The sequence below is a fragment of the Ursus americanus genome, chromosome 5 (assembly GCF_024610735.1).
Source record: "Ursus americanus isolate L20-20 chromosome 5, mUrsAme1.1.p, whole genome shotgun sequence".
NCBI classification, from domain to species: Eukaryota; Metazoa; Chordata; class Mammalia; order Carnivora; family Ursidae; genus Ursus; species Ursus americanus.
This window is the reverse complement of record NC_142131.1, coordinates 53,667,597-53,685,271: the sequence shown is the minus strand read 5'-3', so window position 1 is coordinate 53,685,271 and position 17,675 is coordinate 53,667,597. Positions and strand designations below refer to the sequence as shown.

General features: G+C 55.7%; 1 protein-coding gene across 1 annotated transcript in view; it reads left to right on the top strand.

The window, feature by feature from the left end:
* The first annotated feature begins 6,262 nt into the window (after positions 1-6,262).
* The window catches only part of PSD2 (pleckstrin and Sec7 domain containing 2), a 51,264-nt gene continuing 39,851 nt past the window's right edge, over positions 6,263-17,675 (top strand). The window contains exons 1-2 of the mRNA XM_045794536.2: positions 6,263-6,673; positions 9,649-9,783. The gene's annotated coding sequence lies outside the window, so the exon portion shown is untranslated. The remainder of the gene's footprint in view (positions 6,674-9,648; positions 9,784-17,675) is intronic.

Here is a 17,675-nt window from a genome sequence, read left to right as displayed (position 1 = left end):
GGCCTCAGTAACCAGGCTGGGATCCGCGGGCCGCTCTAATGCTAGGTGCCCCCACTTCCTGGGATGGGGTGATGCGCGCTCCCCAAGCATAAGGATTTGGGCGGCAGACGGGGATCCTCTTTCTAACCCCCGTAACCCAGGCCTGGAGGATCAGCGGGACCTCCGGAAGCAGGACAGTACTCACCTCATAGCACCCTAGCCAGTTCCCGGCATCCTCCTGGACAGGCTCCCAGAGGCCCACAAAGGCCTTCAGACAAAGTTCTGGGCCAGGCTTTGCCTGTGCCCTGGGCCCGCAGCCGGCTGGCTCTAGGTACTCCAAGTCCCTGGCACTGCTTATGGGGTTTTGTCCACTAGCCCTGGACCAGTGCTGGCAGGGCTCTGTTTGCTGGGGGGTGGGGGTGGGACAGGCAACTCTCTCCCTTCTCCTTTCCCTCCTGCCCCTGGCCTTGCTGTCCTCCCAGAGTCCTTCCCACATCTCAGGCCCGCTCAGTTGTGTGGCCTTTCCCCCACGTGTCCTTCAAATCTTTGCCATCCTCAGGTCCTGCTTATATTCTCCCACTCATTTCTTCATTCATCCGTGTATTCAGCAAGTATTTATTGAGCTCCTACAATGCTCCAGGCCCTTGCTAGGTGCTGGGGATCCAGCAATAACAAGACCCAGTTCCTGTCCTCTTTGGAGTTCACAGTCCAGGGAGGTAGTAGGTAGGAGACTAGTAAACTCATACTTAAAATTTGATATCATTTTCTGATAACTGGGGTGAAGCAGAGAAGTTGGCTGTTCCGGGAAGCTCTGCCTGTAGGGATGTTTCCTCTGGGAAATCATCCCATAGGCTGTGAGCTGTGGGGGGAGGGGCTTTGCCTGGGCCCTGCCCACACTCCTCCCATGGCCAAGCACAGGGCATGCAGTAGTTGCTCAGTAAATATTTGTTGAACAAATGGATGAACCATCATCCTCATGGCCACGGGACGGCCAGTGAGAATGGCTTTTCCTTCCCACATGCCCTCTCAGCTAACATAGGAGTCATAGGTAATGCGGGGGATTATACAGAGAAGACCCCGAGGTTCCAAGGATTCCATCCTGGGCCTCTGTGGCTTCCTGCCTAGCGCCTCACTGCATAGCTTCCCTACCTTGGGCTCTGTCAGAGTCCTGTGGCTCATGCATGGATTTGTCCATGACCTCTCATCCATCCATTCTTTGGCTTTATCACCCTTTGGGTGCCTACTGTATGCTGACCCTGGGCTCTGGAGGAAGTGGGGACCCAGAGAAGAGTGGGAAGGGTCCTTGCTCTCATGGGCTATCCAGTCCAGACAGTAATGGCACAGCGTGATGTGTGCTGTGATGGGGCAAGATGGTGGTCTGTGTGAGCCCGGGGGGTGTGTGCCTAGTCGGGGACCTGTCCTCAGGGAGGCCTCCTCTGGCCACCTGGCTGAAGGCACTCCCACCTAGCTATTTCTAGCTAAGGGCTGTCACATCCCCATTTTTTTCTTTTCAGAGTACATTTTAGTATCTGTAGTTATTTTCTTTCTTTATCTGCTGGTGTGTTCATTATCTGAGCGCTTACTGAGTACCTGACATGTGCCAGGCAATGTTCTAGGCCCTGGGCATACAGAAGTGAACAAATTTCCAGCTCTCCTGGATCTTATGGTCTAGTGATGATAGTGGTGGTAGGAAGACAGACAATAACCAGAATAAGCAAGTAGGCATGTAGCATATAAATATGTCTTCTGGAGGAAAAGCAAGCCGGCCAAGGGGAGGCTGGTAGTATTTTAGGCAGAGAGCTGAACGGGGTGAGGGCTAAGCCCTGCGGCCACCTGGGGGAGGAGTTTCAGGCAGAGGCATAGCCAGTGCAAAGGCCCTGAGGTGGGAATGTGCCTGACGTGTTACAGGATCAGTGAGGAGGCCCCTGTGGCTGGAGAGGAGTGAGGTCAGACAGGTGGCAGGGCCCAGATCATGTAGGAACTTGTAACCATTGTAAGGCTTTGCTTTAACTCTTAGTGACATAAGAGCCATTCGAAAATTTTGAGCAGAGGAGTGACACAATCTGGCTGACATTGAACAGGATCCCTCTGGCTGCTGTGTTGGGAATGTCGGTAGCGGGGCTGGGTGCATCACGGGGACCAGTGAGGAGGCGATGGTAACAATCCAGGTGAGAGGTTGCAGCCAGGTGGTGGCAGTGGAGCTGATGAACAGTGGCCAATTGGAGACGCGTTTTGAAAGTAGATCCCACAGGGTGTGCTGAGGGATTGCATGTGGGGTGTGAGAGGCGAGGACAGCGCCTGCCTTTCGGCCTGAGCTGATTAAAAGAGGGTGGTGGCATCTACTGCGGCGACGAAGAGGTCACTTCTGGTTGAGGTGAGTCGGAGCTGCTCTTTGCATATCCTCGCGGAGAACTCAGGTCAGCTGTTGGGTCTGAGGGTCTGACCTGAGAGGGAAGAGGTTTGGGCTGGAGAACCACACAGAAGGATCCTTGTTTAGGTGGGCTTTGAGGCCAGGTGGGATCACCACGGGAGAGGGAGCTGGAAAAGAAGACAGAGGGCCGACACCTGGGGCCTTTGGTACTTGTTGGTCAGGGAGTGGAGGGAGAATCAGCAAAGGAGGGTGGAAAGGTTCAGCCAGGGATATAGGAGGGCAGCGGGAGTCCTGCAAGTCAGCGGGAGGAACTGTTTCAAGGAGGAAGAGTGATCAAGTGTGACAGATGCCGCCAATAAGTTAAGATGAGGTGTGAGAATTGACTTTTGGATTTGACATTACAGTGGTCACTAGGGACTAGGCCCCAGTCTATCTAGGTCCCTTTGTACAAATAGGAGAAAGCGGCGGCTCCTCTAGGTGGACCCAGTGTACAGAGCACGCAGAAGGGAGATACCTTGGTATAAAGGAAAAGGTGTCTGTTCCCAGCCCGGTGTGGCCTTGCACCAGGCATAGCATGGTGAGGGGACAGCAAACTGGATTTCAGCTCCTTTTCCACCCCTTGTGCACGTGAAGTGCCTTTGTGCAGTGCCCAACCTGTGCATATGTACTCATTAGCTGTGTTGGTGACCTTGATGAGCAGTGTCAGTGGAATAACTGTGGGTGAAGGGATGAGAGTCAGATGGGAGTGAGTTCAAGAGAGAATGGGAGAGAAATTGGAGAGCATGGACAACTTCTTCAAGGAGCTTTGCTATAATGGGGGACAAGAAATGGCACAATAGGGGGCTGGAGGATTGAGAGGAATTAGCAAGAGAGTGAGTGAAGAGAAGGGATCCTAGGGGGGTGACCAGCATAAGCGAAGTGAGGCTGTTAGGAATGGTGGGCGTGTATAAGTGTGGGTGGGGTCCTAGAGCATCACATTTGAAGTGTGAGGTGTCAGGACACTGGACAGGTGGGCTGGGGCCTTTGTCTTGGGGGCAAAGGGGCAAGGGCAAGGTTGGAGCATGGCTGGGCACACAGTGGTGCTCACTGAGTACTGCAGGATTGGCCTGGGGAGATCCCTACACAGCCTCTCATCCCCTGGCCTCAGTCCACCAGCTGGAAGCTGGGAGCATTGGGTGTTGCAGATGCTCTCTGGGCCAAGCCTCCTCTGGATCCATATGCCTTCCTCCAGGTGGTGGGTCTCCAGGCCTGGCCTCCTCTTCTCCCTGGAAGCCCCACTCTGCTCGGGCTGAGGAAGAGGAGGAGGCCCTGCCTGGGTCTGGGGAGGCAGAAGGTTAGGTAGAGGCCTCACCGTGGCAGGGGCTGTGCTGGGCTAAGTGGGCTGGGAACTGGGCCCCATGCTCCTGTCCAGCCTCCAGCACCTGCCTTCCTGAGACTCACCTTCGGGTGCGCCGGGAAAGGTGGGGGAGGAGGAAAGGGAAGTCACTTGGAGGAAGGGGGAGAAGCTCCTGGTTTTTCTTTTTTCCTTGGGGGGATGCTGAGAAATGTAGTGCATTTTGGCTGCTGGCTGGGGAGATGCCGACCCTGTACTCTTGCAGGATGCAAAAGTAGCTACACGGAATTGTAATGATAACTCTGTCTCCTGTGTCCAGTGCACCCCAAGCACTGTCTCCCATGGAGGCCGTCTGTGGCCTTGTGACAGCCCTTCGAGCCCTTTGCACTTTACACGGTTAAGTGAGATTCAGGGAGGGGATCTAGCTGTGCGACCACAGGCAGCTGGGTTAGATTAGAACCCGGGGCTCTGGCCCCGGCCAGCCCATGCCCAGGGCAAGAGGCTCCCAGAGCTGCCAGTGATGGGGAGCAGCCCCAGGCCAGGGACTAGATCCTGTGTGCCAGATTAAGCGGGGAGACAGCTCTATCTTCCTCCCTGCCTCCATTCTTTCCTTCCGCATGCAGTTACCGCCTTAGGTCCTGAGGGTCCATTGTAACAAGAAAGGCCTGGCCTTCAGGGGGCTCATGGTCCAACTAGGTGGACAGCGAGTAAGTGATTCATACCATCAGTAAGTCTCCCATTACAGGTGCAATCCCCACGGCCTGCTGAGTGCATCGGGTGCCAGGCTTGGGTGGGTGGGCCCTGAGCCCTACAGCTCCTTTCATCCCACCCCAGCCCACAAGAGAGGGGCTCTTCCCATCCTTACTGGGTAGTTGAGGAAGTGGAGGCTTAGAAAGGTTGTCCAGCTGTGACTTGAGGTCATGGATCCTGAGCAGGGGGATGTGGAAGCAAAGCCCTGTCACCTCTCCTTCACCCACGGCTCCTGTTGCTTGTCACCCATCCCCGCCTACAGGTAGCAGAGGGGGGAAGGTTAGAGGGCAGGACGGCAGGACAACCATGTTCCTTCTTCTTCCAAGAAGATCCTGGGCACTTGCAATACAGTAGCCCCCTTGTTTCTGGGCTCTGTGGAAATCTCCTTGGGTTTGATGGGCAGGAAGGGGTATGGCCCGAGTGCCCTCTCAACTGCCCAGCTGTGTCCACAGGATCAGACCTCCTGGGACCCTAAGCAAGTGGCCAGTGCTTTGGGGCCTCAGTTTTCTCATCTGTAAAATGGGTTGTAGGATTGTTCTGAGGGTTAAATATAACAGATGGTAGGCATTTACTGTGGGCTCTGGCACATGGTGGATGTACAGTTAACACAAGTGTCGCCATGGTTGATGAAACCTCATGTGGCCCAGCTTGAAGAAGGAGGAGACTAATCACAGCTCACACCCCGCATCTTGCATTATTCCATCCTGCACAGCTTAGACACCCCTAACGGGTCAGCAAATCCTCTCCCTTCTCTCACCCTCTGCTCCTAAAAAGAGGGCCTGTAACTCTGTGTGTGTATAGGTAGAAAGAAGGTCAGGGAAAGCTTCTTGGAGGAATGGGCATTTAAGCAGGGATTTGAGGGCTGAGTAGGAGTTCATCGAGCATAGCAGGATCAAGGCCTCACCTGGCAGGGGATGGAACACCTGCAAAGATCTGGAGATAGGAAGGAGCCCAGGCAGTGAACAGCCCCTGGGGCCTGGCGTGGAAGAAAATTGTGGAAAGTGGCTTTCTGTGGTAGGGCTGATTCTACCCTGAGCTCCCCTTTAGTGGAACTGGACCTGCTCACCCTCCCCTGCTCCCCTGAGCCTCTGTCTCCATAGATCCCTACAGGTGGGGGCCCATTATTACCTATGTGAGAGGTGGAATCTTGCCCTGTAGGAGCCTCAAGGCTAGGAAGCTCTTCTGGGTGTCTGTTCCTGTCACCCTTCTTCAGAGCTAGGGTCCTGGGTGGGGGGAGGTCTTCAAGGTGGTGACCAGCATGGGGAGAACTGTGGGGGAGGTCCCTTGGGAGATGGTTTTCATAGCCCACAGCATCTGTATCTCTCTGCCTCGGCAGTTTCCCCTGACCTGGCTCTGGGAGTCTGCATTCTTGATTGGATCTACCCTTCCCCTCTCCCTCCCTCAGGGTCTCTCTCCTTTGTCTGATCTTCTGTCCTGAGCCCCCCTTCTCACCCCGTACCCAGGTCTGTCTATCCCTCTGTCTGTCTCAGTAGGTAGGTATGTATGTAGGTAGGTAGGGCAGGCTCAGTTTACCTATCTCGGAGATGGCCCACCTTGTCACCCATCCTGGTAGGGTCTCTCTGGGCTTGTGTGGGGAAAGGAGGGCAAAGAGTTAGTGGAGGAACAGACCTTTGGAGCAGGGCAAGAACCTGTTCCCTCCTTCACCTGGAGGAGGGCTAAGCGGAGCCTGAGGGCTCAGGGTCTGAGGCTAAGGGTCCTGCCTCGGGGGTTGGGGGGGGCGGTGGCTGGATCTGACCCAGGGTTAGACGACAGCCGGCCCGGCTGGGGGGGTAGGGGGTGCGGAACATAGCTGCGCTCCCCTCCCCCACTTTCTTAAAGGGCCGGCTCAGGGCTGTGCGGGAAGGGGCTGGCCGCACCCTCCCTGGCCGGGTGGGGGCACACAGTGGGGACCTGGGAGCGGAGGCTTGGCGGGCGGGCTAGCCCGAGTGGCTGCGGTCGCCTCCGGCTCCCGCTACCCACCCGCCTGCAGTCCCCCCGCCCTTCCCCGCCCTTCCCGCTCCTCCCTCCCTCCCTCCTTCTCTCCTTCCTTCCCTCCCTCCTGCCGTCCGTCCGCCCATCTCTGCTCAGCTTCTCCACAGCCGCGGCTCTGACACCTGAAGGGACTGAAGCGGGCGCGGGGTGTCCCGACAGGCGGCGGCGGAGCGGGACGGTCAGTCCAGCGGAGGCCTCCGCATGGCCCCGCCGTGAGCGGCTGGACCCAGCGACGGGGACCAGGAGCGGTGAGTGGGGCCGCGGGGCCACCTGGTCCCCAGGGCCCTCGTTCCCCGGGACCCCGCCTCTCCCGAAGTCGGGTCGGGGGCCAGGAGGGGACGCTGGGGGGGAACGCATGCTGGAGGGCGCCGCCCTCCGCCCTCCATGCCCGCCGGGGTCTGCTAACAAAGCTACATTTTGAGATCAATTCCGTGGCGGCTGGAGCATCCGAAGGATACGGTTGTCATGGAGATGGGGCTGTGAGAGGAAGCCCGGGGATGGCCGGGTCTCGGCCAGGGAGTGGGGGCGCCCCCAGAGCACCCCAGGCCATCCTGCAGGGCCAGCCAGGGCCAGCCGGCCGGATTGCCTTCTGGGCTCTGCCTCCCTGTCCCCCACCCTTTTGTATAATCTGAGGTACATGTGTGCATTGATGGGGTGCCAGTGGCAGCTTGGTGGCAGGGGACCCAGGGTGTTAGGTGGTTGCCGGGGCCTGCTGGCAGCTACCTTTACCACAGAGCAGCTTTGAGGATTTATTTCTGTTTCCAGTTTCCTAACTTTGACAGCCTGGCTTGGCGGCCAGGCCTTCCCAGCTCTGGACTCTGCTGCTAGAACAGGGGCTTGCATGGGGGCGTGGCAGGCAGCGGGCAAGGCTGAGAAGGCACATAATGGCCGTAGCAGCTGCAGGGTGGGAGGGGTCCTTAAAGCCCGCTGTGGGGGCTAGGGTGGAGCAGGGAATCCAGATGTGGCGACCACCCTGCCCAGCTGGCCCCCTCCCTAAGAGGAGGTATTCTGACTGTTGCTGTCCCTGGAGGATCTGGGGACTTTCTGAATCAGACCTGGGGACATTGTCTCCACACAGTCCCTGGGGGCCACTGCCCCAGCCTACCCTTTTGTCTTGGGGCCATCCTGGGGGGACCCTGGAAGGGAACTAGGGACAGAAGCACTAGCCACAATGGAAGTGGGGCTGAAATTCCTGGCAGGCTCAGGATAAGCCAGGCTGAGCTTGATGGGTGGGTGAATGGGGAGCGGGGAGAGGGCACAGCATTTGGCCAAGGCAGATGGGCAGCCTAGGTCTAAGGAGAGGCATTTGAACTTTCTTAGGTTCCCTAGCTCCTTCCTCCAGACCCTGGAAGCAAGAGCTACTTAATGGGGTTACTCAGGCAGCTTGAGGGAGAGTGGGTAAGAGGCATTGCGACTACGTCCAAGCCCAACCCCTATCCCCGGGCAAATACAGTCATTCTCCACCCCCTTCCCCAGAAGGCTAGGAGCTCTAACCTTCCAGAGAAGCTACAAGTTCTGTGACCCGGGATCTCTGAATCAGTAAAATGGGCCGGCTGCCCTCCCCTACTCACCTCCTCTCGCTGGAGGAGAGACCTGCCCACCCAAGAACCCTCTTTTCCCATTGAATAGGGAAATATGTTGACAGCACTGAGAGGGAGGGACTCCGAATGGGGGCATTACCTCCCAAGCCTCTGTACGGGGAGCACTACCACCGGCTAAGTACTCTCCTACAACCACCTGTAGAGGGAGGTACTACTAGTATTTCCGTTTTGGGGAGGTGGATACTGAAGCTCAGGAAGAAGTTGCTGGTTCAGACATCACTTAGTAAGTGTCAGAATCAGGATTTGTACCTGGGCAGAGCTGTCTGCTGCTTGGACCTCTGTCCCCAGTCTCATTCTCTTCTTCTCGGAGATGCAAGTTAGGAGGGAGGTAACTGTGTGCCTTTCCATCTGGGAGCAAACGGAGGCACTAAGCTAGAGTCTTCTAGAGAGGTGGGATTGAGGCATTCCCATTCAGGACATTTGCTTGCAGGAAAATGACACTGCCTCCCATGATGGAAGATGTTCTAGACATCCTTTGCCAGATGGTCTTTTCCAGGAAAATCTGTTTTGAGCGGCATCTTATGTCTGGGGCTCCATATTTAGCCTGGCTCCTCACACAGGAGGATACACTCAGACTGTCGCCCCTTGAGGGGTGTTCGGAGGGGAGTGGTGAGCCTGGGATGGACCTGGCTGCTTGCCACAGCTCAGGCAGAGGTAGGGCAGGGCTGCCTTGCCGGTCCCCCCGGGAGCTGGCTGTTTCCTGCAGAGCCCTCGTCCTTCTAAGTGGGTTTGCTCACAGGTAAGTCTTCCTTGGGATCTCATCCTTTTTAGGTAGTGAGCACACCAGGGCTGTGTCTGCCTGGCCTCGATTGCCTCCAGCATCCAGCTGTGGCCTGCTGGGGTGCAGGGCTGCCTCTCTGACGCGTGCCCAGGCAAGCAGGGCCTTGAACTCCCCCCTTTGGAGTGCCTTCCTCCACTCCTTTCCTTCCCCCCTAACTTTTTGTCTTGTCACACCTGGCAGTACAATGAACACCCACGTATATCCCCTTCACCTAGAGACCTAGATTTGCCAATTGTTGACATTTTACCCACATTTGTGTTTCTCTTGCTGAACCTTTTGAAAGTAAGTTGCAGACATCATAACACTTACCCCCGAATAATTCAGCATGAATTTCCTGAGACAAGGACGTTTTCCTACATAATGACTATATATTGTCATACTCAAGAAGTTTAACAATGACACAGTTTAACCTAGTACGTAATCCATATTCAAATTTCTCTCATTGTACCAGTAATAGCCCTTATAGCTGTTTTAAAAACAAGTTTTGTTCAAGGATCACACATTGCATTTAGTTCTGTCTCCTTTAATCTGGAACAATCGCCCTGTCTTTTTTTTTTTTTTTTAAGTCTTTTATAACATTGTCAATTTTAAAGAGCCTCGGTCACTATTCCTGTGGAATGTCCCACATTCTGAGATTGTCTTGTATCTTGCTCATGAGTAGAGCCACCTTAAACATTTCTTGGCAAGAATATCCCATAGGTGATGTTTGCCTCCTTCTCAGTGCTTCTCCTCAGGAGGCAGATGTCCTCAGCTTGTCCTGTAATAGGTGGTCAGCTAAGTGAGGTCACTTGGCTAAGGAATCCCTTTGTTTCACGCCATTCCTCTCTCTTTCCACTTCCAGAAGCTTCATCCACCTGGTCATCCACGCACCAGGTCAGCAAAACTGATTGAACCCGTACTTCAGACAACATACTGGTGATTCAGTAGACGCTGAGGAGGTCTTCAAGAAACTCCCAACCTCAGGGGTGGTATGGGGGTGAGCCACAACTAGGGGCAGGAAGTAGTGAGGGGAGAGGGGATGGAGGGGGCCAAGACAGGCAGAAAGGGGGTGGGGCCTGGAATATGGGCTGATGAGCTGGCCCTTTCTCCAAAGACACTGGGAGCCACCAAGGGCTTTAAAGAGGAGAGTAATGGGACAGGTGTGTGTGAGGAGGATGGAGGGGGATTGGCAGGGCCAGTGTGGTGGACAAGGACCGGTCAACTGCCGTGATGTGGCCCAGTATGCGAGGCTGGGCACCGGATTCGGGGCTGCCGCGTATGGCACGGTGGGAGTGGAGTCGATGGGGTGGTGACCCTGCTGGGACCGGGGTGTGGCAGGTGGGAGGTGGAGAGCAGGAGAAGGGGAGATGGAGGAGGCAGAACGGATAGGCCCTGGCATCTGACTAGAGTGGGGGAGAGCTGTCTTGGACGGCCTCGGAAGGGCGATGGGGGATGCAGTTCTGAGTGTGTGGACCAGTTACCTTCCACGTTACCTTCCAGGTTAGAGGAACGGTGTGTGGGAAGCTTGTTTCTCAGGTGTTGGTGGCCACCTGTGGCCTCTCCGAACCTCATTTCGGGACCAGCGCAGAGGGAAGGCCACTCATGACTCACAGCAGGAAACAGGTGGTGGGCTGTCAGGCCCAGCAGGGGAAGGAGTTTGAGCACGGGCCAGGGGCCGCTATAAAGCTCAGGATAATCTCTCTTATGCAGACCCCCAACTCCCTTACCTCATTTGCTTCTTCATACTTTCTTGGCTAAACCCCAGCCCTGGTTAAATCCAACACCCAGCCCGCTCTGCATCGGCACCTGTGCGGCCGGACGGGGCTAAGAAAACCACTATCCTGACTGGTCTCACTTGAAGTTCAAAACTGTGAACTTCAGGTGAGTCCTTAGTGATGTCCTGCACGCCCACCATGGGTCCTGAGTCCATCTCCTCTCCCCCTACCTGCTGACTATTTCACACTTTGTCTTCTACCCTCAATCCTTGCCCCTCTTTCCCCATCCTCCATCTCAGCTGATGAAACTGCTTCTTTGAGAAAATAGAAGCAATCAGGACTTTCTCAGACTCGCAGTGCTGCGTTCACCCATCTCCCAGCACCTGCACCCACGGCTCTGCCTTCCTCCTGTCTCTGGGGATGAGGCATTCCTGTCCCTGGTTAAGGCTACCCCTCTCCTTCCCCTGTGCCTGCTTGTAGGCATTGCTGCAGCTACTGCCCCCACCCCCCCCACGTTGTAAGTTCCTCCTGTGCTGGATCATTCCACCAGAAGACACTTGCTCTGGTTTCTCCTGTCCTACAAGGCAGCTCTCTTGTTCTCCATCCAGCTGCCGCCACGTCGCTGCTCTCCTTCACAGCAGAACTCCCTAGAAGGGTTGTTGGGACTCATTATCCTCTGGTCCTCTCCTGCCACTCTCTTGACTCCACTCCAAACGGGCTTTCAGCCCCTTCCACCGACTACTCTTCTCAAGGTCACCACTGACCTCCATGTTGCTACACTCAGTGGCCAAGTCTCCGTCCTCATCTGAAGGATCTGACACATTCAGTTTCTCCCAATTCTTGAAATACTCTCTTTGACTTCTAGGACATCCATTCTTGTTTGCCTCTGGCCTTGTGGTTGATCCTACTCAGTTTCCTTCTGCCCACTCTCCCCGCCCCCACCTCTGCACGTTGCAGTGTCCCAGGACTCAGCCCCTGCACGGCTGGTCTTCCTCATCAACACCCACTGCTGTGCTGATTTCGTCCAATCCTGTGGCTTTAAGTACACCTACCTACGTGCTGCCGGTTCCCACATCTATACCCCCAATTCTGAGCCCTCTCCTGAGCCCCCATGGCTCTTTTAACATCTCAACAGTGGTGTCTACTAGACCCTTCAAACTCAACTTGTCCGAAGCAGAGTTCCTGGTCTTCCTCCCCAGACCTGCTCCACCCAGACTTCCGCGTCTCAGGAATGGCAGCTCCACCCTTCCAGGGGCTCAGGGCCCAAATGCTGTCTTCGTTCCCGACTCTTCTCTTTCTCTCCTCCCCCATGTACTGTCCATGAAGGGGCGAGGCTGTTTACCAGGCACCAGATCTTCTGGCAGTGGGCTATGGCGGAATAGAAGGGGCTCTCTCTGCGATGGGCATGGGCGGCAAGAGTGCAGTGGCCCACTGCAGCCCGGTTCCCACCTGCCGGCTTCATGCACATGCTGCTTGCCTTCATCCGGCCTCAAGGAGACCACAACCTTAGTCACACCCTGTGCTGTATTCCTAAAGCAGAGACAGGAGCAGGCAGGGGAAGAGGGGGAGATGGGGGTGAGGCAGTACTCTGCGGGGGAGGGGGTGTCAAGCGGGGCAACAGCATCAAGAGGTTGTGGGGGTGTGGGAAAGGTCAGAGGGGAAGATGCAGAGAGGTAGAGGGGTTTTAGGGAATGGGGGGCAGACAGAGAATGTGAGGATCTAGGGAGTAAGGGGTAAGTAAAACTTGGGCAGAGTGAAGGGAGGTTGAAATTTCTTGGTTCATCTCTCCTTGTTGTTGAGCCCGACTGGGGGGCGGCGGCTGCTCAGAGATGAAGACCCTCAGATCCGCCCTCCATCAGGCATGTTAGCTGAGGCAGGGCTGACGGGGAGGACTTGCATTTGCTCAGTCCGTTATAGATCTTGGTATTCAACTCTCAGTCTGCAGGCTCATGGGTCAAATGGGGCTCAAGAAGCAGAGTGAGAGTCCCAGGTATGCTGTGAAGCTCCAGGAAGACAGAGCACTGGCCAGTCACTTAGCTAGAATAGCCGAGTCCCTTGCGGTCCCAGATAACGGAGGGCTCACCCTGTACGGAAGTAAGCTGGGGGAAGCCCAGCTCTAAGCACGGCTTGAGATTTGACAGCAGACGTGAGCGTCGTCAGGGTCGAGGCCCTCCAAATCCACTTGCAGAAGTACACAGATGCTGAGTGAAGGAGGGGCCGAGTGGCTGGGGGGAGGGGAGAGAAGTACTCCAGGAGATGTCAAGGAATGACCTTTGCAGAGCTGGGCCCAGGGGCCCCTGAAAGTTCCAGCAGGCTGAGGGGTACATGCAGATAAGATGCAAATGTGCACCCAGCCCTGGGGACCTCCTCCTGCCCAACCATGAGAAAGAGAAGGCCGTCCAGATCCCACAACCCGAGGCAAAGCTGGTTCCCCAAGGGCCAAACTGAGCGGGAGAAAGCAGGGTGATGCTGGGCTCCTTAATAACCCCTGGACTGGCACCGCCTGAAGGGCCTGGGCCCCTTTTCAGGAAAGCCCGGGGCCCTGGCCTTTGCCCTGCACCTAGTGTTGCTCTTCTGCCTTGAGGTGGAAACGAGAAGGGAGCCTGGCCTCGGGTGGGAGTGTTGGTGGGGTCAGGACTGTAGGGTCCTCACCTGCCTCAGGAAAGGGTGGGGCCCTCTCTCTGGCCCACTGTCCTGGGCCCCGAGGGAGCCTTTGTCCTGCCTCCACCCTCAGGCTGGGCCCCTGAAGCCCTTGCCTTGGGAGCCATTGACAGGCTGCCAGGGACCAATGTGTGCAGGGCCCCCTGAACGTCCTGTGCGTCCTGTGCTGCTCTCCTGCGCATGCCATCCCCAGCGGGGGCAGCCCGCCCTTTCCCCTGCAGGCCTGAGAGAGGGTTCTGGGAAGCAGTAGCTGCCGCCCTTCCCTGAGCACTTGCACCCGGCTCTGAGCTCAGCACTGCACCCACACCATGTCCTTCAGTCCTCCCTGCAGCCCTGTGAGGCGGATGCTCTTAGCACCACACATTTTACAGAGGACGGCGCTGAGGCTCTGAGAGGTGGGCAGCTTTCCCGAGGTCACATAGCCTGTGGGTAGCAGAGCTGGAATTTGAAGGCAGGTCTTCCTGACCATACAGTTAGCGCACTGACCCACCGTCCTGGACTCCCAGTCTGAGACCCTTGTTGTATGAGATGCTCCAAGTTGGGCAGACCCGGTAGGTTTGGAGGGATTAGGGTCACCTTGGGGAATGGGGGCAGGGAGGTTCCAAAGGGTCCTGGGTGCACAACTCCTTCCTATTATCCTGGTTACTCCCCCTGCCCCAAGCAGTTGGGACATTGAAGGGGCACGTGACCAGGCTGGTCGGTGCCTAGAGACAGCTCTTGGAGCTCTGACCTCCAGACTCCTTGGCAGAGGTTTGTGGGGAGCATGGTGGGCATGGGGGACCAGGGTCTCCACTGAGGGGTCTGCCTGTGAACTTCCTGTTGTCAGGGGCCCAGCCCTTTCCTGGGAGAGTCCTGGGGCACAACCGGCCAAAGTCTGTTCTAAGCACTTACTACACGCCAGCTCTTTTCACTGATCATCTTATTCAACTCTTCATGTATGTGTGACGATCCCAGTCCATGGCAAAAATCTGGGCGAGCTAGGAAGGCCATGTAGTAGAAGTTTGGGGAAGGGCATTGGGACGAATGTGGGTGTCCAGAGTGGGCTCCCAAGGGGCAGGGAATAGCTCTGACAATGAAAGGCATCCATCATTTTCTTTGTCTTGCAAGTAGCCTTATGGAACTCTCTGTGAGTGTCCAGTGTCAGAGGTGGGAGGTCTGTGAAGATTGTCCCATTTGTGGAGTTCAGACCCAAGGTATATGGATGGACTTCAGGGGTCCTTGAGCCTCTCAAAAATACTCAAAAGTGTTGTGTACCTATGTGAGAGTCTGGGTGGGATCCACAGAGCCATCAAGTGTTCAAAGTCCAAGTCTTGGAAATGGTTTGGAATCTCTGACGTATATGGGGAAATAAGGCCAGAGAGGGGTTTCATTTCCCCAAACTCCGCTAGCCCGTTGGAGGCCAAACAGGAGTTTCAGATTTGCCTCTATAATGACATTCCAGAATGATTTTCTCTGATCTCCCTCCCTTCTACATATAACCTGCCTGGCTTCCAAGTACCCTTGGACGTCCCATAGGCTCTTAGATTTTGCCTGTTCTAGGTAGTACTCAGCACCGTGGGTTCCCCACCTCAGCTCTGCCTCCTGTGTCCCCATTTCCACCAAGTGGGCCTGTATTCCCCCATCTCCTTCCAAACCCACCCAGCTACCTGATGCTACTGGGTATGGCTGTGGTCACTGTGGGTGCCTATCTTCCCCATCCCCCACCCTAACTTGAAGCACTGAGTTGTCCCTTTCTGGCTCCTTGCTTCTCCCAAAGCAGAATGATTTTAGTCCCAGCTGCCCATTGACATCTGTCTAGCTGGCCTGAACCTTGCCCCTAGGCCTCATCTCTACCTCATCACCTAGGGGGACTGCCTCTGAGTGGCTGGCCAGCTCCCTTCATGTGTGTGTGTGTGTGTGTGTGTGTGTGTTTGGGTGTGGGTGTGGGTGTGGGTGTGGGTGTAGGTGTGGGTGTGTGCGCGCGCGCCCAGAAATGCCTGCACCATATGCTTGCTCACAGACATGCACACAGGCCTCAGTACCTGTGCATTCTCCCCTCTATCTTATAAAGCATGTCGGGCCCTGGAACCCTCTTTGTTGGGCCCCCTTCTCCAGACCTTTCCTTGGGCTTCCCATAGTCCCGGGCTTGAATCTCTGCATGGAAGTCACCATACAAGGTATTCCTATGACAGTCCAACCTCATTGTAAGCGGAATACCAGCCTTGCTGCTTTCCAGCTTTGTGACCCTAAGCATGTTCTGCAACCTCTCTTAACCCCCGCCTACAACAGTGATGATGACAATCGCCAGGTTATTCATTCATCAGACATTTAAAACTGCCCACTGTTTGCCAGGCTTGGTGCTAGGCTCCGGGGGAGACAGTGAATGTGACATAGCCCCCACCCTCCTGCACTTACATCCTACTGAGGGAGATGGGCAGGAAATAAGGAATCACATAGAAAAAGGAGTTTTCAGTTCTAAGTGATGCTTAGCAGATCTGATGCTTGGTGGAGGAGTGTGAGAATGCAGGGTGGTGAGAGAGGGCCTCTTTGAGGAGGCAGCACTGGAGTGGAACCCTAAGTGGCAGGAGAGGCAGTCATTTCGAGATCTAGGGAAAGAGCATTCTAGGCCAAGGGTACAGCTGGTGCAAAGGCCCTGAGGTGGGAATGAGCTCAGGGAGCAGAAAGAAGGCCAGTGTGGCTGATGGGGTGGGGGATGGGATGAGGGCAGTGAACCAGCTTAGACAAGGCCTTTTTAGGCCATGCTAAGGAGAATGAATTCTAATCGAAGGGCAGTGGGAGACATTGGAGGGTTATGAGTGAGAGAAGGTTATAATGTGATTTGTGTTTTCACGGTTCATTCCAGCTGCCGTGGGGAGAGTGAGGCGGGGGATAGGGTTGTCTTAGGCACAGCTGAGACCCAGAAAGTGGCTGGTTTGGCATTTAGCCCTGGCCCTGCCAGTGTTCCATTATCATCCTGGGTCCACCTGAGTTGGAGCTGAAAAAGATGTCACTGAGTCCAAGGTCATCTCAAGGGCAATGGGTAGCAGGAGCCCCTGCTTGGAGCAGGGCCTGGTTTATGCTGAGAGAGAATGCAGGGGATCTAACCACTGCCAGCCTGTCATTTGTAGGCTTCTGCTTGGGATCAGTGCCCTGTGGCCCAGCTGTACTTCCTCCCTTGCTCTTGCCAGCAGGGTTGGAGGGGGTAGGGTCACTGCTTCAGATAGAGTCTCCTGGTTGAAGATTTGAGCCCTTGATCTTGTGGGAGGATCTGATGGGTTCATCTTGCACCTCCAGCCCATCCAGGTTCAGAAGGAACCTATTCCTGAGTTCTAGAGCCAGCTGCTCAACTGTGTGACCTCGGGCACAGCCTTTCCTGGTTCTGTGCCTCAGTCTCCCCATTTGTCAAATGCAGTGGTGGAAAAAGTGGACCATAGCTGCCTTTTCCCTTGATCTCTGTAGGAGTTTGTTCTTCCTTGGATTTCTGCTTTCTTCGCATTCATGATCTCAAATTCTCCCACCAGCCCTGGGGAAGAACAGAGGTGATGCTCCCATTCTGCAGATGGGTTCATAAAGGCAAGAGGGGACAGTGATGCATCTCAGGGTACATGATGGTTCAGAGTGAAGGCTTGGGGTATTGTTTCACACCTCTGATCTGAAGCCCCCCCCCCCCCAGTGCACCCCTCTCTTGGGCTCAGAAAGAGAGGGGGTGTCCTGGCTCAGCTATTTCTGGGCTCAGCTGGCCCTCAGCCCAGGCAGGGACTCTGGGCCCCCCGCCCAGAGTGGAGCTCAATGCTGCCTCTTGTCTGCCCACCCCCAGAAACTGAGGACACGGCCCAGTGCCCGGTGTTGGCAGAACCTCTATCCCCACTTCCAGCTGCAGGAGGACAAGGCAGGGCAGGTAGGGCTGGAGCCAGCCCGAGGCAGCTGCTGGAAGTTGGGGGATGAGGTAGGGGCCTCCCAAGATGTCCTTGATTTGTTCATAACCTTGGCTTTGGGGTTGGTGTAGCATGAGCATAAGGGGAAACCGCTTATGCTTTGAAATCTCAGGCTTCACTGGGACCTCAGAGCCCTGACCAAAACGGAGGCACTTCGTCCTTCTGGGCTCAGCCTCCATGTGTGGGTGTGGGAGTTTGAGGCACCCCGGTGGAATTGGGTTGGAGCCCTGTGCCCCAGATCCAATGGGCATCCAGGCTCCTGGACTAGAAAGCAGGCCAGAGGACTAGAACTCAGGCAGTAAGCCAAAAGTCCCCATTTCCCCTCCTCTTTTCTTTAGAAATGCACCCGCCCACCCCAGAAGTCTCAGTTGAGGAGATGACCTCCTGTTCTCCCCCTCCGAGTACACAACCGGAGGGAACAGATTGAAATAGCAACTGCAGCAGCAGGGATTTAGGGCAGACCAGAAAGGAACCCTCAGTGCCAAGCCCCTTGGGGTCCCCGGTGTCCTAGGATCAGGGCCCAGATAGTCTACAGCCTGGATCTTCACGTTTTTTTTGAATCTGTAGACGTTTTTGTTGTTGTTATTTTGTTTTGTTTG